General features: G+C 36.4%; 1 long non-coding RNA gene across 2 annotated transcripts in view; it reads left to right on the forward strand.

Moving 5' to 3' along the window:
- The window catches only part of LOC114486969 (uncharacterized), a 51,868-nt gene that overhangs the window by 24,948 nt on the left and 6,685 nt on the right, over window positions 1–20,235 (forward strand). The gene's annotated exons all lie outside the window — the stretch shown is intronic.

A 20,235-nucleotide genomic window follows, 5' to 3' on the forward strand; every position in this document is an offset into this window, starting at 1 on the left:
ATGTCACATACCTCTAGTAGATCGTGATGCAAGATCTGGGCAGACTTGAAGTTTAAGGAAACACAAAAGGCTGGAATGTCTATTGGATTGATAACTGCTCATGAGCCATTTAGATAAGCTTTTCTAATCTTTGTCATTAAATTCGTGGGTAATTTCTGATAAATCACCTTGTACTTGGTGTCCATTTTCAGTATTCATTAATTAATTCATTCATTGTTATTCAGTCAGCACATATTCTTGGAGAACCTAGTATGTCTAAGATACCATAGAATGCTAACCTAATTTTAGGGTTCAGGTCTAATGCTCCATGAATTTTTTTACCTGATACTCTCAGTTGCAGGTAATCTCTCTTTGCTCTGGTTTCCTACTTTCTAACTTTCTTATAGTACTTACCACATAATGATACATATTAATGTTACTTGTGTACATGTTTCTTTCTTATACTATAATTCTTATATATCATTAAATACTTAAACTGCCTAGCACATCCCCTTGTATTTCACAGATAGATATGTAATAGGAGACATGTAGAAAAATAACAATAGTATAAGATAGTATGTGACGTTATATGGGCACATAGTGCTGCATGTAATAAATGCTTAGGGAATTAAGAGAAGGTAGATTGATGAGCAGGGAAAGACAGTTGGAAGTAGTCAAGGTGGTAACAGGTGGAGTTGGGGTGAAGGCATTCCAAGTAGTGGAAAGGCATTAACAACTGGCACATGTGGAAACAATACATCTTTGGGGAGCCAGGGGACATGACAGACAGTAGCCACTAGAGGATGGAACATTGTAAATGCCAAGCTAAGGCAACTAGATTCTTCTGAGGGCAAAGGCTACTACTCAAAAATTTTTGAGCAAGTGAGTGACAAGATCAAAGAGATATTTTAGGAAGATTCCTCAGGTAGTATGCAAGGTAGCGAGACAGCCTGGAAACTGGGGGTATTAGACGAATTTGTTACTAGTGCAAGAGTACGTGAGAGTATGTGAGCACCTGGGGACAGATATAAAGGCATGAGGCAGTGAGACTAGAGCAGAAGAGTGGACTCCAAAGAGTATGAAGCAAGGATCAATAGGAAGATGTGATTGAGTTTGAGGATTAGGAAAAGGGTGGAATAAAACTGACTACAAAGTCTTGTGTTTGGATGACTTGGAAACTAGTGATACCGGGACTTCCCTTGTGGCGTAGTGGTTAAGAATCCGCCTGCCAATGCAGGGGACATGGGTTCCAGCCCTGGTCTGGGGAGATCCCACATGCCGCGGAGCAACTAAGCCCAGGCACCACAACTACTGAGCCTGTGAGCCACAACTACTGAGGCTGCGTGCCACAACTACTGAAGCCTGTGAGCCTAGAGCCCATGCTCGGCAACAAGAGAAGCCACCGCAATGAGAAGCCTGCACACTGCAACAAAGAGCAGCCCCTGCTCGCTGCAACTAGAGGAAAGCTGGCGTGCAGCAATGAGGACCCAATGCAGCCATAAATAAATAAATAAATAAATGTATATTTAAAAAAATAGTGATACCATTTATAAAAATTGGAAAATCAATTTTAGAGGGAAAACAATGCATTCAGCTTTAGGCATTTCAGCTTGAGAAATGCATTAGACGATGTGGGTGCAGAGGAGGCGGGAATTAAAGCAGCTTGTTAAAAGGTCAGGACTGAAGCTTAGGAGGGAGGTCAGGGGTTAGGAAGTAAATACAGATAAAATAGAGTTGTCCAGCTCCTTGCCTTTGTTATACGCTCCTTGCCTTTGTTATACGCTCCTTGATGGCAGGACCAAGTACTGTTTGCTTTTGCTGTCTACCTGGCGGATAGTAGGCATTTTGTGAATCATTTTGCTTGAAAGCTACCTAGAGTCATAAGCAACTCTGTGCGCCCTGTCCCTGTGATTGAGGTGCAAAGGAAGCACATGTGAAATTCGCGGAACAGTGAAAGATTCAGGAAACAGTCTCAGTCTTTTCTGTCTCCTGGGAAATATTTTATTAGTACAAGTTACCAAATTAAAATTTATATTTGATTTAAATATAAAATAACTTGAAAGGCTTTAATCCTGTTACAGGTAGGATCCCTCGGTTAATTGGTATTTTGTACTTGCTTACTTCTCAGCTCCCTTAAACTTCTAAGAAATCTACGTTTCTCTAAGTTAGGTGGAAAAAACTCCACCTAGATAAATCTACTAATCCTTGAAATATTGAGAGTGTCCATTACATTGAACATCTCTATTTTTTTCCCCCATGTTTCCCCGTAAATTCATCCAGTACTGAGAAATGATTGCGGAGCCTTGAGAAAGGGTACTTTTTGTTTCAGCTTCTGTAGCTTTTTAATCTGCTTCTCCTCTCCCAGCCTGGGAGAGCTCAAGCCATGCATCTTTCCAAGTGTGGAGGGAAGAAGTCAGCTTCCCCAGCTCTGTCAGTTCTCAGAGGTGCTGGACTGATGCCTGGTCGCCCCTGGAGAATTGCGCGGCCGCCAGTGCAGCTGCGTTCCTAGTTACACGGTGACCAAGCAAAGTCCCTTTCTATGCACTGATTTCTTAGCCCGTAGACATTGAGGCACCAGGATGTTGTAGGGATTTGTGAGGCCCTCTGCCCTATAAATACGGCCTCCTCAGAGTTGCCCCCTCCTCCTCCTTGCTTTAGTCAACCCTACAGTTCACACTGTAACACAGCAGCTGTCTTTTCTCTCTTCAGGAGAGAGACACTCATCCCTGCCGAAGTGCAGAGAAAGAAGCAGGATAGGATAGTAGAAAAGGGCCTTTTTTTGGGTGTCCCTTCAGTGGCAGCGCCCTGGATTAAGGCACAGCAGTAGGTCTGCTACTTCTAGCTGTGTGACACTGTTCAAGTTTCTCTACCTCTCTATCTCCCTTTCCTCTTTGCAAAATGAGCAACTCTAACTAGATGATCTCTAAAGCCTATTTCCTCTCCTAATATTCTAGTTTTTAAAAATTTTATGGGATGAAAGAGAATAAACATTCCAAGTTGGTCTTGTCATAATCCCACTGGAGTACTGGGCAATGTCTAGCTCACAGATAAACACTTCTTTATGCTTTTAGAAGTACTTTGGGAAGAAAAGAGTAAAGAAAAAGTAAAGTGCAGAGGATGAAATTGATCCAGACAATTCCATTAAATTCAGGAAACTACAACCTTGAAGTAGTGTTCCTAAATTGGCCAGAACTTGAGTTATGAGGAGGTAACCACTTCCAGGCTGAATTTCAGACTTCTGCTGGCCTTGAACAAGCAAGAGCTCTCAGCCTGAAGGACTGTGATACAGTAAGGAGGCAGTCTGGCTTTGGATTAAGCTGTTCCATCTAGCTTTGCTCGTGGTTGTTAGGGGTTATGCTGTCAGTTCCCACTATGAGTGAGCAGCAGGGTCCGCGTGGATACTTGGCAAAGGGTTGGTATCTATAGGGTCATGTGCATTGTTTGTGCTGAAATCCCATAATGTCCCCAGGCAGTTTAATTCTGTGGTAGAACCAACTTGAATAATTAAACAAAGCAAAGATTTGACAACACTGTGCTTGTGGTACAACACAGCTGTGATTTCATGAGCTCAGCAGAGAGAAGGAGTTGGGGGCATCTGTCATAGCAAAAGCATGCTTTGTAACGAATAACAATTTAGCAGGCATCCAAAGTGCTACAGAACAGAAGCTACAAAGAATATGGTCTGTCAGGATCGAAGGGGTCATGGTGTCTGTTTGGGGCATGTTACAGGGGTAGCTGATCACATCTGCTTGGTCACCGGCATCCTTTGAAATGAAACTGTGCCAGGGGAGAGTCACTACACCTTACTCCCCTTTTATAAACACTTTTTTAAAAAAATTGAGCATTATACAAACTGGTTTATAGATGATCAGTAAGTAAACATCTGGGGGGAGAAAAGATCACTCTTTGGAACACTAAAAGTTTGATACCTTTTTTGTGTATCTGTGATAATCCTAAAGATAGAAAAAGACTACAGACTCTTTGTCTATTACATGTAACAGAAGTTTGTATATTTGAAAGTATTTCTTCCCTGCTGCCTTTTCTTATTGGGTAAGGCTTTTTTAAAAATAAAAAGATTCTTAAGAACTAACTAATTTGCTGATGCTAGACCCTGAGATCTGTATCCCCAAAGGATTCTCTTTTATTTTATCCTGAATGTGATAGCTCTTTGTGTTCCGGAAGAGTACAGGGGATGCCTTCCAATAGCTGTTTCCTCCCCAGTCACATTCATTCCTGCAGAAGCCATTTGTACAGCAAGTGAGAACTGGAGCATGTTAAGCATCGGAATATTTCTACTGCATGGTATTTCCACAGAGCAGAAATGATCTTGTATCTTAATGTTCAATACCTTTGAACTGCGGGGCTCAGCTACATAAGTAGATCAGCATATGATTCTAAAAGGCAGTCATATTATGTGATTTGTGTGTTTTGACTTCAGAAATCTCCAAGAATAATTAAGTTACTGTCATACTTTTGTTTTGTGATGAACATAACTGCAATGACAGTTTTCTCAAAAAATCAATTTACATCAGAATTCAACGTTTTTTCACTTTTAACATGGGCAATGTATGTAGTTTAAGATCACAATAAAATGAAATGACGTATTTCAGATTTTGTGGAAGGTGTGTGAAAACAAATAATCAATACTGATTTTTTAAAAACTCTCTGAAATCTTCCTTTTGATCTGGGCTGTCATGGCATTGATTACTTTTCTCCTTCTGTTCCTATTTATTTTTCCCTTCTTGACTCCTTTACTCCTCTTTTGGAGACTTTCCTCCTGTCTATGGAATGAGGTTCCACTACGAGTCCACACTGTTTTCGTTGCACAGCTTCCCCACCGTACAGTGTCACCATCCTGGTTTGGTGACCGTGGCACCATCCAAATATCTGTCCATCTCTCCACTTCCTCCTCCTTCAGACTTCCAGCCTCTGCTGCACAATAGCTGCCTGGGTCAGTCTACACAGCCCAAGTCATTTTTTACAGAAAGTTCTTCACTTTACTCAATTCCTACAGTCTGCCACCCTCCTCAAAACAGCTCCTCAAGTGAGCTGTTCTCACTTGGCCGTTCCAGAACTCTGGCATTTCTATGTCCCTGACGGCTCACCCTCCCATTCTTAGTTCTCTCACACCTGGATATTTTCACCTGGTCTCCCAGTCTGAGGTTTCTCAACTTTGATCACTACAAAATATTTCAGAACAAAAACTTCTTTTCTCTCTGGTGTGTTTGCAGCCCACTTTGCTTCAAATTCATCAGATGTTTCTCATCTTTATCTTTACCTTTAATTTATCTGTACATAATTTTTAGGGCAAAGCTCCCAGATTCCCACTACTTAAATTTCTTCTTTGTGCTACTTGTACCTTGTCTATAAAGTCTTGCCCACTGTCGGACACATTCCTTCCACAGGCTTACTTCCAAATGTGTTTAACATCTTTTCCTCTGTTCTGGAGCGTACTCCTTCCTTTTCTCTGCCAAACCCACACCTATGCCGGGTAGTGGTTTAAAGCCTGGGTGCTGGGGCCAGATTGCCTGGGTTCAAATTCTAGCTCTGCCATTTACTAGGTAATTCATGTTGTGCAGGACACAATCTCTGAGCCCCTGTTTCTTCATCTATAGCGTGGGAATGATAACAACAGACCTTACTTAATAAGGCTGCTGTGAGGAGGGAATGAGTTTACACACGTGAAGTGCTTAGAATGCGTCTTCACAGAGTGAGCACTGCTTACGTGTTAGCACTTATCATTCACCCACATTCAGTGTTTCACTGGCTTTTACAGTCTAAGGCCACATCTCTCTCCCCAATCCCTTTTGTTTTCATCCTCTGAGGGTCGAACATAAGATTCTGCACATCAAAGTTGATCAATAAATATTTGTTGAAATAATCTAGACAGTGTTGGGAGACAGCTGAATTCCCTGGATTTGGGACTTGACTTTTAGTTGCCTGAGAATGGAACAATCACATGTCATTGTCATATGTCATATGTCTTATACTGTGTCCCTGGCCCCTGTAAGAGGGCCTGACATATGGTAGATGCTCAAAATATGTTTGTTATAAATGCTCAAATAAATGAATGAATGAAGTGAATTGTGAAATTTCTCTAAGTTTAACTTAGGAAACTCTTGGATCACAAAGAAATAATATTTATTTTTAAGTTAAAAATAATTTGCATTATTAGTGATAATAGTATATGTAATATATAATATAAACATTATATATAAATATATAATATATATACACATACAAAATATAAGTGCAATATATAGTATATCTGGTAAGTATATATATTGTAAAACTATATACATATAATTTATATATATATATACTTTTGAAAATTAAAAAAAAATAAAATGTATACAATCCCATAACCAGAAATATCTATTTGGTGTATATATTATTTTTTCAGATACTTTCCTGAACATGTATGCATACATTTTTAAAACTAAAATTGGATCATACTGTACCTAATATTTTATAAACTCTATGACTTTGTTTATTTAAAGATGTAGTGTGCACTAGATGTCCACTCTATAATGAACACCAAAAGTGGGTTAAACAGGCCATCAAGCTTTTTCTTTTTTTTTCCTTCACATCTACCCTTTCAGTCCCACTTTCTTACCCTTATGGTGCCTACTTTGAAATATTATAATTTAAAATGCAATTTCCAAGGTGGTGGGGGAGAGAGGGTGGGTCTAACTTATACTAGAACATAATTAGCATTCCAGAAAATACACTTAATAACTTTGTTTAACTCTACAACTTTGAATTTCCTTTTAGAATGATTTTTTTAATATTTTATTTTACCTGAATTTATAGCTGAAGTTCCCCATTGATTTTAGAACAAACACTGAAATTAAGGATTTAATAATAGAGCATAAACGTGATACACACCTAGATAGAGGTTTTCAAGGAGATCAAAAGCATTTTTTTTCTATTCAGAAACTATACAGTTCAACTGTATTGGGGGGCCTCACCACTAGCTCTCTCTCCCTCTTAAATAAGTGTCAAGAGAGACCAAGGACACTGTTGCTTCTTCCAAATTCCATTTTTGTTTGCAAAGGACCCTCAATTTTAAAGGTCAATATAATGTCAAAATGGCTGAGCAAAAAGGCACAAAAATTGACAAAAATGACCATGATTTAACCAAGAAGGCACCATTTACATTGTAAATGAGATAAAGTAATAGAAAATATGCTAAATCAAAATAATAGTTTGGGCCACACTAATGAAATCCTCAGGTGGTAAGTCCTTGAGTGAACACACACCTTTGCTTGGCCTTGTGCAGTCAGGTCTGGGAGAGCCCCAGCTCTGTGCTGTGAACCAGGAAGTGGCAAGTTGTCAGTAAGTTATCTTTGCTTTCACAAATATTTACCAACCACCACCCTCTTCTCATGGAAGGAAAAAACAAGGGGAAAAACAATTTAAAAAAGGAACATGAATTTCACATTTATGAGGTATCATAGATAAGGAATTACAGTTAAGGGGCCTTTTTTTGTTTTATTTTAAAACAGTAAGATTTTTGACTCTCTTGATTCTCTCAAACAACATTTGCAAGTAAATGTTTAACAAAAGCTCAAGGTGTAAGGAATGATTCTCAGAATCTATAAGTGAAATGTACATAAATATCCAATTTACTTTACAAGTTTAGCTGAGTTTTGAGTCTACAGGCTAAGAGGATTGAAGGAGGGGAAAAGGTAAAAATATATATTAAGGCTTATTTGTATAATTTAGTTATGATAGAGATAAATGATATTTAATGAAATGCCAAAGCTAACTAACCCTGCAGAAATAGACAATTTCTATAAGATCCCTACACTAAATTATACCTTTAAACAAATAAAAATTATAATTTATATACCAATCAGAGTGTCCTCGTAAGAGTTTGAATTATTGTTTGTGTCATGTTTTCTTAGTCCATTGGTTAATATTATGCTCAAGTCAGAGATATTTATTATTCCAAAGGTTTTATTAAATGAGTTTTTGGTAATGTCTCTGTAACTACTGGTAGAAAAGCACATTTTTGTGACATTAAATTTTATTTGCTTAGAGTTTGTCTTCCAAATGTGTAATGTCTAAAGAGAATGACAATCTGAAAGGACAGTGCTGCTTCAGCTGGTCAGTTTCATTTCTCCCTCCCTTTAAATCTGTCTTTTGCTTATGCAACACCAACAAAATGGACTGATTTCTAAAGTATTTATTTACTTTGTAAAGATACTAATTTTCCAACAGACTTTTCATGTATCAGAAGGTCCTTGGGAATCAAAACTTATCTCTCTTCTTCCTCTCCCCACCCTCCCCTGTTTGGTAAAACTTGTGAATTGTTTCATTGACCTTGAACATTTTGTTCACATCCTCTGAAGAAAGGCAAAGGTACAAAATGATGTTTTTGAAAGTACTGTGTTACAAAAGAAAGAGTGCCTACTAGTCCATGTTCTGGGTAATACTTCTCAGGCTTCCAATTTGGGAATGCACAAATAACTAGAATATTAAAAGTTAGGTGGAAAGAGTTTTCGTGATAAGTTCAAAATCCTTTGATTTACTAGAAGTAGAAGAGTTTTAGGAGATCATTTAGTTCTGCTATGAACCTATACAAAATATTATCAGACAAATTTTTCTTAATATAAATATGGTATAGAAGTTCAATGCAAAAATTTGTGAAAAATAACAAATACTTCTGTGCACTCTATCTAGCTTAAAATGTAAAACATTACCCTGATCAAGCTGGGACGAAGTGAGAGAGTGGCATGGACATATATACACTACCAGATGTAAAATAGATGGCTAGTGGGAAGCAGCCGCATAGCACAGGGAGATCAGCTCGGTGCCTTGTGACCACCTAGAGGGGTGGGATCGGGAGGGTGGGAGGGAGATGCAAGAGGGAGGCGATATGGGGATGTATGTATACGTATAGCTGATTCACTTCGTTGTACAGCAGAAACTAACACACCATTGTAAAGCAATTATACTCCAATAAAGATGTTAAAAAAAAAAAAAAAGAATCCCTACAGAGACATGGATTCCTAACACAAGTCCAACAACTCCTATAGCCTTGTCTGGTCCCATAACCTCTCAGCTCCTCAATTTCCCCTTTCATACAATCAGGATGCTATTATTACCTTCCTTAGTGGGGTCTTTTTTTTTTCCCCCAAAAAAAATAAATAAATAAAAAGACGTTCTCTCCTCTGACATCATAAAATATTCTCCTAGACTAATAACATTAAAGCTTTATTCACACTTAAAAAATAAATAAGTAAATTAAATAAAACATTACCCTGATCAATCGATACATGGTTTAGTTTCGTACGTTTTTTCAACTTGATATAAATAGGAATCATGATAATAAGTCACCAGCAATGTTTTAAGTTCTGATTGTTCCACACCCTTACCAACACTTGATATTGATGGACTTTAAATTTTGCTTTTCTGGTGTATGGAAATGATATCTTGTGATTTTAATTAGCATTTCCATGATAACTAACAAGATTGAATTATCTTGTATTTTTTTGGATATATTCTTTTTTTCTTTTCAATGATGCCTATTTTTCTATTGGGTTATTTATATTCTTAAAATATATAGAAAATTTTCATGAATTTTGGATAATCAGTCTATGTCAATCATGTTTTGCAGATATGTTTTCTCAGTTAAACTTACATTTTCACATCCTTTGTCGTACACATTATGGAGGCCTTATCTACAGTCTGCACAGTGAATTAACTTAAGTGTACAGAATTATTATGTATGTACATACCCAAGATCAGTATGTAAAACATCTCCAGGACTACAGTAGAATCTCTTATGCCCCCTCTCTAGTTAATGCTTCTGCACTGCCTGTGCTCACAGTATTCTACCCTCTACCACTCTGGATCACTTTTGCCTGTTTTGAACTCTTAGTGCATGGAATTTTATAATATTTTTTTTTTTGTATAAGGGAATTTTTTTTCAATATTTATTTATTTTATTTTTTTGGCTGTGTTGGGTCTTAGTTGTGGCATGCGGGATCTTCTGTTGCAGCATGTGGGCTCTTCGTTGCGGCACGTGGGCTTCTCTCTAGTTGTGGCATGAGGGTTTTCTCTCTCTAGTTGTGGCACATGGGCTCCAGGGCGAGTGGGCTCTGTAGTTTGTGGCACGTAGGTGAGGCTCATGAGCTCAGCAGTTGTGGCGCGCGGGCTTAGTTGCCCCGTGGCATGTGGGATCTTACTTCCCCGACCAGGGATCGAACCCGTGCCCCCTGCATTGGAAGGCGGATTCTTTACCCCTGGACCACCAGGGAAGTCCCGTGTATAATATGTTATGTACAATTGTACAATCACACAATAATCATACAAAATGTACTATTTTATAACTGGCTTCTTTCACCCAATATTATATCTGCCAGACACTGTATGTAAAAATATCATCCTTTTTCATTGCTATGTAGTATTCTACTATGTGAACATTTTACAATTTTCCATTCTATAGTTGATGCACACATGGGTTCTTGTGTTAGACTATTAAACATTCCTGCTATAAGAATTCCTGTACTTATCCTTTGATGGACAATAGTCCTTTCTGTCCCTGCATTTATAGTCAGGAGTGGAATTTCTGGGCATAGTTGTATGTATGGTTGGCTTTAGTAGGTATAGCCAGACTGTTTGGCAAAGTGGTTGCACCAATATATGCTTGGAATAACAGTGTGTGAGTTTCAGCTGCTTTATGTCCTCATCAACATTTGGTATGGTCATTCCTTGAATTTTAACCACATTTTATTCGATTGGTCTATATGAAATCATCTTCTCATAGGCAATTTTATATGGTTTAATCTAATACACTCTGATTTTCTCTTTAATTTGCATTCTCTTGGTGACTAATGATGTTGAACAACTTTTTGTAGGCTTAATGGCCATTCATAAATTTCTTTTATGAAGTGCTACTATTTATTGCTCTTTTTTTTTGATTGTCAGTCTTTCTGATTTTGATTTGTATTTCTTTATATATTATGGATTCAAGTCCATTGTTAGACATATGTAGTATCTTCTTCTGGCTTGTGATTTGCCCTTTCTTCTCTACATGATGTCTTTTGGTAAACAGAAGTTCTTAGTTTTAACGAAGTCCAATTTATAAAATTTTTTATGGTTAATGTTTTTGAATGAAATCCAATTTGTAAATTTAAAAAATTTATAATATTTAACATTACACAAAGATTTGTGTTTAAGAAATCTTTGCCTACTCCAAGGTTGTATGTTTTCATTTAGAACTCTGTTTCAGCTTTCATATTTAGGTCTATAATGCATTTTGAAATTTTTTTTTTTTTTTGTATATGGTATGAGGAGGTCCAGATTTATTTATTTATTTATTTATTTATTCATATTGATATCCAGTTGACCTTAGCACAATTTATTGAAAAGATCACTTTTTTTCCTACTGAATTGCAGTGACATCTTTGTCGTAAATCAGATAATTGTATCTGTGGATCTCTTCTATGCTTTCTGTTTTATCCTATTAGTATATTTGTGTCCTCTCTATGTACCTTTTGATAGATGGTATTTATAAATCTAAATATAGTCAGATATACAGTCTTTCTCTTTATAATTTGCACATTTTAATGTCTTCCCTAACTCAAGGTAATAAAGATGCATTTTCATATTATTTCCTAAAAGTTTCATAGTTTTATCTTTCAAAATTTTAAGGTTTTTTTTTTAGAATTAAAGTATTTAATAAAGTCGCAACTGATTTTTGAGACTGGTAGAGATCCAATTATATTTTATTCTGTGTATATTCCAATTGTCCCAGCATAGTTTATGGAATAGTCCCTTTTTTCTTCTTTGAGCTGCTATTCCAGTTCTTTCACAGATTAACTTTCCATATACTCATGGGTTTGCTTCTAGGCTGTATGTTTTGTTCCATTGGTCTGTTTGTCTATCCCTGTGTCAGAATCACACCACCCTAATTACCATAGCTTCAAAACCTCCAACAGTGGGCTTCTTTAGGAATATCTTGGCAATTTTTGGCCATTTGCATTTCTATATGAATTCAGAATAAATCTGTCAATTCCACAAAAATCTCTGTTAGGATTTTGTTTGGTTTATATTCGATCTATGAGGTAATATCGTGAAAAAATTTATTTAATTTTTCATTAAAAAAATTTTAAATTGAAGTATAGTTGACTTACAATGTTGTGTTAATGAGAAAATTTATAGTATTAGATTTTCCATAGATGTGTGTAGCATATCTCTGCAGATTTTTTTATAGGATTTCCCTTAATGTCTTTTAATACACTTTTATAATTTTCTTTATGAGGGTATTATAATTTATCTGTTAGATTACTTACAGGGAACTTACATTTTTGTTATTATAAATGATATATTCTTAACTATTTTAATCATGAAGTCTAGTGTATGTTTACAAAGACCCTAGCACACACGTATGCAGTTTAACAAATAATTATAAAATGAACACGCGTGTTATTACTATTCAAGTCAAGCTATAGAATATTTCCAACCCTGTAGAAAATATTCCAAGTTGTAACCTCCCAGCCTCTCCCAAGAAGTAACCACTATCATGACTTTAAAGTAATCAGATCTTTATTTTTACTTTAGTTTTCACACCAAGATATGCCATCCTAAATAATGTAATTTAGTTTTGCCTAATTTTGAACTTCATATGAATGGAATCTTTATGCATTCTTCTGTCATGTTTCTCTTATTCAATATTATGTTTTGTGATTCATCCATGTTGTAATGGTATCTTTTTTTAAAAAAGTTAGATTTTTCTAAACTTCCTGGAGTTTAGAAATTCAATTGATTTTGCCTGTTGATTTTGTATAGGAACTTCACTGAACTTTCCTACTATAGTTAATTTTTCTGTGGTTGCTCTTGGATTCTTTCTATAGATGATTATATCATCAGCAAATTATGAAAGCCTAGTTTTTCCATTACAATCCTTATGCTTTGTTTATGTATTCAGTGTTTTCATTCATTTCTGCTTTACTCTGCTGGTTAGGATTTCTAGGGCAATGTTGAACAGATTTAACAGGAGCTGATATTTGTATTTGTTCATGGTTTTAAAAGGATTTCCATTGCTTATGATGTTTATTGTATTTTTTATAGATACCTTTTAATAGGATAAGGAAGTTTCCTTTTTTTCCATTTTGATATGACCATTTAAACAAATCATGAATGGATTGAATTTACTCAAGTGCTTTTTTTGCATACATTGAGATAGTCATATAGTTTTTCCCTTACATCTGTTAATGTGGCAAATAAAATCACATTTTCAAACATTAAACTATTTGTTTTCTTGTGGTAAACCTAACTTGACCTTTATATAATATCTTTTATATACCATATCAAAGGCAGATTTATAGTGAAGCTAAGAAAATTTAAGCTTCAGGACCCCACACTTGCCCAAACTCTCTCCAACATCTGCCAATCTATATGTATATTTCTGTTCCCAAAGTATATCATTTTAATTTTATTTCAGGATTATAAGATTGCTTAAATGCCACATAGGGCAAGATTTATTTTATTTTTTTTCAAAAATGTCTTGGCTGTTTGATTGCATTTTTGCTTTTAGATATATTTTTAAATCAGCCCTCCCTCATTTAAAAAAAAAACAGATCCTGTGGGCTTTTGATTGGGTTTATATTAAATTTATGGTTTAATCTGGGGACAGCTGACATCTATACAGTCTGGCCATGGTGGAGTAACAGGGGCCAGATTTACCTGCTGTGATAAACAACTAAAAGCAGGACAAAATACGTAAAATAATGATTTTCAGATATTAGACAACAGTGCAGAACTGTGACCCCTGACAGAGGAAAATAAATGAAGATGGCCCTACAAATAGGCTGCCATGCAGTGGGAGAGAACCCACACAGAGCCTGGTGGGCTACTTGAATTCTGGATTTTTAGCTCAGAGTTCAGGGGTGCCAAGGCTGCTGGAATTCATAAGGCAGAGTACCAGAGGAAAGAAGTGAAGAGATCTCTGGAGTTCTGCAGAGGGTTCTTCTCAAATCTGCAGCTGGGTAATGATTGGCACACATGTGTGAGGAAACTATCTAAGGCCAGGGAAAGAACTTCATGAAAAGATCAAGCGGACAGTCTCCAAATCTCATACAGGGCCAAGAATAGTTTGTGTTCCCATCATCCAGTGTCAAAAGACCTAACACACAGGATATCAAGTAGAATATTCACAAGGGGTACTTGTTGGTGAGACAGTCCTAGACCAACAGGCTGTTCTGGTCTCACCTAAAAAAGCAGGTTTCCAAAGGGCCAAGTAACTTAACCATGTCCCAGAGCAAGATCAAGAATATTTATAAGAATACAAAAACATCCAGGACCCAACAAAGTAAAAGTCACAGTACCTGGCATCCAATTTAAAAATTAACAGGCATACAAATAAGCAAGAAAATGCAATTCATAATGAGGAAAAAGATCAATCAATTGAAATTCAGAAATGACACAGATGAAAAATTAGTAGAAAAGAACCTTGAAATGCTATTGTAAATATACTCAATATGTTCAATAAGGTAGAGGAAAGCATGAGCCTTATAAAAAGAGAAAAGAAAGATATTCTAAAAATCACAAATCAAGTTTTAGAGATGAAAATAGTGTCTGGGGTTAACAGCAGATTAGAAATTATAGTAGAAAAGACCAGTGAATTTGAAGACAGAGCAATAAAAACTGTCCAAAATGAGACATACAGAAAAAAAATGAACAAAGGATTCATGGGGCTAGCTGTAGAACAATGTATAGAGGCTAAATATGTATCTAATTAGAGTCCCAGAAGGAGAAGTGGATGAAGTGAGGTCAGAAAAAATTTTTGAAAAAATAATGTCTGAAATATTCCAAATTTGATGAAAATTATAAATCTAGAGATCAAAGAAGCTCAGTTAACACAAAGGGCAAGAAGCATAAAGAAAACTTCACCAATTCATGTCATAATCAAATTGTTTAGAACTGATAATAAAAAAAATCTTAAAAGTGGTAAGAGAAAAAAAAACATAAACAAAGTAAGCAGAATACAGTTGGGCAACATCTCTAAAGTACTGAAAAAATAATTCATCAATGTAGAATTTCATACCTGCCAAATTATCTTTCAAAAATAAAGACTCCTTCAGACAAACAAAAGCTAAAAGAATTTACTGCCAGCAGGCTTGCGCTATAAGAAACATTTGTGGAAGCCCTTTAGGCAGAAAGAAAATGGTACCAGGTGTAAATCTGGATCTACACAAAGGAATGAAGAACACCAGAAAGAGTTAATAGGTACATAAATATAAATGACATTTAAACAAATCTCTTTAAGTGATAATTGAATGCTTAAAGCTAAAATAATAACAACATATTGTGAATTTTATAACAACAGCAACACATGTAGATATACAATATATAAAACAATAGCACAAAGCCTGGGAGAGGGAAATTGGATGTACACTGTTGGGAGATTCTAATACTATTCATGAAGTGTAGACAATATGGAGCCTTCTTTTCCAGGATCACTACTTATTTTTATATTTCTTCATGTTTTCTTTAATGTCCTTCATAAATGGATTAATTTTTTTACGTAGGCCTTGCAAATTTTATAATGTTTATTTTAAATTCAACTTTAATTTTTATCAATGAACACATGTACATAATTTGTCATATGATATTACAAAAACAGTATTCTTCCAACTTTCTCCATCTCTATTTCCTATTCCACTACAACAACTGTTTTCCAATCTTTTATTTCTAATAATATTTATTTTCATATTTCTAATATCATTCTTATACTGCTATTTTTAATTTTTCCATTTATTTTATTTCCTACTTATTTCATGTTTTAGGAGAGAATTTAGTGCTCTTACATTACCCCCACACATACTGCTCCATCCCCGCATACTCCTATTTGTTACATCATAAATTTTTTGTTAAATAAATATTCAATGTCAATATTGACATGATTGTAAAAGTTTTGTTCACAGCAAAGCTACACTATGTACTATAATTACACAAGTGTGTACTTGTACAATCTTATTTTTTTCTCATTTGCTGAGTTTTTTGTATACCTATTGTTAATTGAGCCTCAGACTTCCCAACAGAGCTACAAAATTTATTTCAGTATGATCAGTTAAAGTAATATGTATATTTCACTTTTTCTTTTAAAATTCTTCCCTTTTGGCCTGATTTCTAAGTGACCGTAGTAAGCATAGATTGTCTGCTAACAAAGTTAATCTACAATGAACATGTAGAGTGAGAGAGAAATTAATCTCAGTCTAATTAATAGATTTTGGGGAGGATTGTTTATTACTGTAGCGTAACTTAGCCTGTATTGACTGTTATAATATTCCTTTAGGTAAAAAGAACTGCTCTGTCACAGGCTGAACTTCAGTCATCCCATGCTTTGCCTCTGCCATCAATCTAGGAAGCCCTTTGACCTTTTCATTTTCTTTCATCCCTGTTTTTTTTGAATCTCAAGTCTTCCTTTTTCTTATTTTACTCCCTTGTTTTGGTGGCACATATTCTTCAGTAGCTTCCTTAGAAACACTCGTGGAAAGCAAAGTTTTTGAGACCCTAAATGTTGAAATGTGTCACACTAGATATGATTTATAACTTGGCTGAATTTAGGTATTTATGTTAGCAATAGTTTCGCCTCAAAATTTAGAAGATGTTAATTCCTTAATTACTTGCTGAAAGTGTTATTATTTGAAGTCCAACGCCATTTTAATGTAACTGTTTTCCTTTCTGGAAGTTTGCAGAATCTTCTCTTTGTCCTAGGTGCTCTGAAATTTCACAGTGATATGCCTTGGTGTGCCTTTGTGCTTTGTAACTGAGTCTGGAAACCCATGTACTTTAGTTCTGGAAATTTTCTTACATTGTTTCTTTAGTAATATCCTCCCTACCATTTTCTCTGAGCTCTCTTTAGAATTCCTATTATTCAGATACTGGATTTCCTTGGTTGATCCTCTAATTATTTTATCTTTTCTCTACCATTTTCAAACCCTTTATCTTTCTCTTCTAGTTTCTTGGAGATTTTCTCAATCTTATCCTCCAACCTTTCTCTTGGTTTTGATTTGTTTTGCTTTCCATATATATTTTTAAATTTCCAGATCATTTTTATGTTCTCTGAAGGTTGTCTTCCTCTCTTTTTCTTTCTATAAAGATTTTTTTCGATGTGAACCCTTTTTAAAGTCTTTATTGAATTTGTTACAGTATTGCTTCGGTTTTATGTTTTGGTTTTTTGACCACAAGGCATGTGGGATCTTAGCTCCCCGACCAGGGATTGAACCCACACCCCCTGCATTGGAAGGCAAAGTCTTAACCACTGGACTGCCAGGGAAGTCCCAAGGTTGTCTTCCTGTCTTCCTTCTTTCCTTTTTCCCTTCTTTCCCTCCTCCCTCCCTCCCTTCCTTCCTTCTTTCTTCCCTCCTCCTCTCTACAGTTTTTTTTTTTTTTTAACAAATTTATTTGTTTATTTATTTATTTTTGGCTGTGTTGGGTCTTGCTGCGCATGGGCTTTCTCTAGTTGCAGCGAGCGGGGGCTGCTCTTCATTGCAGTGCGCGGGCTTCTCATTGCGATGGCTTCTCTTGTTGCAGAACATGGGCTCTAGGCGCACAGGCTTCAGTAGTTGCGGCACGCAGGCTCAGTAGTTGTGGTTCGCGGGCTCTAGAGTGCAGGCTCAGTAGTTGTGGCGCACTGGCTTAATAGCTCCGTGGCATGTGGGATCTTCCCGGACCAGGGCTCAAACCCATGTCCCCTGCATTGGTAGGTGGATTTTAACCACTGCGCCACCAGGGAAGTCCCCTCTACAGTTTTTTAAAAAATCGTTTTATTGTGCTTCTGCTCTCTGCATTTTTTTCCTATGTGCTTGTTTATTTTGATCTTGTTAGGAATTTTAACCAAATGTCTAAGGATCCTTGACTATTCATTCATATTATGAGTGAGTCACTAAAAAGCTAACTGGAATCTCTGGGAATGTGGGATTCACCATTATATTTGTTGTAGAATTCTGGTAGGTTCTATACAATGCATTTATTTAAGAACATTTATTTCCGTTACTAGCTGGCTAAGATGAAATTAAAAAAAAAAAGGAATGGATTTTGTATTTCAACAATGTTTTCTTGGCATCTATTGAAATCATCATGTACTCTTTAACCTTTAATCTGTTAATGTAGTTTCTGAATGGTAGGGTTTCTAACAGCAGTACTTCAGAAGGGCTTTGTTGTCCTTCTCTAAGGAGAAGCTAAAATTTTCTGCTAAAAAAGGGGAAACTGGGGTGGGAAGGCAGACAGTGTTGTCCACGCTGCCCATGTTTAGGTCTGGGGTTGTACTCTTCTTGCTCTATGCAATGCAGAAGTTAAGATTTTACTTTTCAAAGCAAGGATTTGACCCTAGAAAGGCTATGACATATTTTAAGGAGTCAACTAAGTTTGTTGTTATTCTTAGACTTTCCGTGTTTAATATAATTTTTTGCTTTATCAACAGCCCAAATGGAATTAAATCGCTTACAAGTGTGTCATCTAAAGCATTTCATTTGACACATTTTAAGGGTAAGAAAGGGTGTTTACAAGATGTTTTTTCAATGAGCTCTTCATCTGTGGTTTAGCTACTTTCCTTACCACAGCATAGCTTTCCTCCTACTCTTTATCGTCACATGGCAATCAAAAGACCAAGACTTTTTTTTTCCTTCTGCAGTATTTTACTATTTTACATACTTCCCCAAAGAAGAAGGAAGAGTAAGAGGCCTGTTCTGATCGTTAGCATTGGCTACAAAAGAGTGTCTGATTTGCCTGGTATGCCAAAGGATATTTAGCTAAGATTTTTCCTTAAGCATTAAGCTGAAAAGTCTTAGAAATTATTGGTAGATTGAAAAAATGAAAAGCAGCCTACAGGTGTCATGGAAGAGACTTAGAGCTTGGAACCAAGCCAGGAGGTGTTAGGCTCACTTCTCACTCACTGGCAAGTCACTAGCCTCTCAGGACCCTCGTTTCTGTGTAAATAAAACAAGGAGGTTTGACTTCACTAGGTTGTCTCTGTGGTCTTTTGGGACTCTAACATTCTTTTGTACTCAAAACAATAGCAACTCTAGAAAATATTCAATAGATGGACATAGGCACTTCATTGTTTAATTAAATGTAAACTTCATTAATATTACAATATTTCAGAATTGAATATTTTTCCTTTTCTGAACACTTTTGTTTTTATTCTTTTAAAATTTTTATTTATTTATTTATTTTTGGCTGCATTGGGTCTTCGTTGCTGCACGCGGGCTTTCTCTAGTTGCGGCGAGTTGGGGCTACTCTTCCTTGTGGTGCGCGGGCTTCTCATTGTGGTGGCTTCTCTTGTGGAGCATGAGCTCTAGGCACACGGGCTTCAGTAGCTGTGGCACGTGGGCTTCAGTAGTTGTGGCTCGCGGGCTCTAGAGCGCAGGCTCAGTAGTTGTGACGCACGGGCTTAGCTGCTCCTCGGCATGTGGGATCTTCCCGGACCAGGTCTCAAACCGATGTCCCCTGCATTGGCAGGTGGATTCTTAACCACTGACCCACCAGGGAAGTACTTTTGTTTTTAAATATATGAAATAGAAGGCTTCCTGGAGAACTATGAAATATCCCCATAGTAGGCAGAATAATACTCCACAACCCGAGATGTCCATGTCCTAATCCCTGGAATCTGTTAACGTGTTACCTTACATGACAAAAGGACTTTGCAGATATGATTAAATTAAGGATTTTGAGATGGAGAGGTTATCCTGGATTATCCAGGCGGGCAAAATCTAATCACAAGGATCCTTATATGTCAAAGAGGGAGGCAGAAGAGGTCAGAATGATACGATCTGAGGGATGAACCTGCCATTGCTGGCTTTGAAAATGGAGGAAGGGTGCTCTCAGCCAAGAATGCAGGCAGCCTCCAAAAGCTAGAAAAGCCAAGGAAACGGATTCTCCCCTAGAGCCTCCAGAAGGAATGCAGCTCTGCTGAAACCTTGATTTTTAGCTTCATAAGACACATTTTAGATTTCTGACCTCTAGAACTGTAAGATAAATTTGTTTTGTTCTCAACTGCTAAGTTTGTGATAATTTGTTACAAGCAGTGGTAGGAAACTCATATTTCTATCATGTTGTTCACATAGTAACAAACACTGTTCTGCCTAAATAACCAAGAATTGTGCTATATTGAGCTATTTGTTTATATTACAGCTAAAGGAATAATTAGAAAATTAATTAATTATGCTTCTGTGTACCATTATATTCCTAAATTTACTTCCTGGGATTATGTGTTGTTTTTTTTTTTTTTTTTTTTTTTTT

This window comes from Physeter macrocephalus, chromosome 10, assembly GCF_002837175.3.
Source record: "Physeter macrocephalus isolate SW-GA chromosome 10, ASM283717v5, whole genome shotgun sequence".
In the NCBI taxonomy this organism is placed as follows: Eukaryota; Metazoa; Chordata; class Mammalia; order Artiodactyla; family Physeteridae; genus Physeter; species Physeter macrocephalus.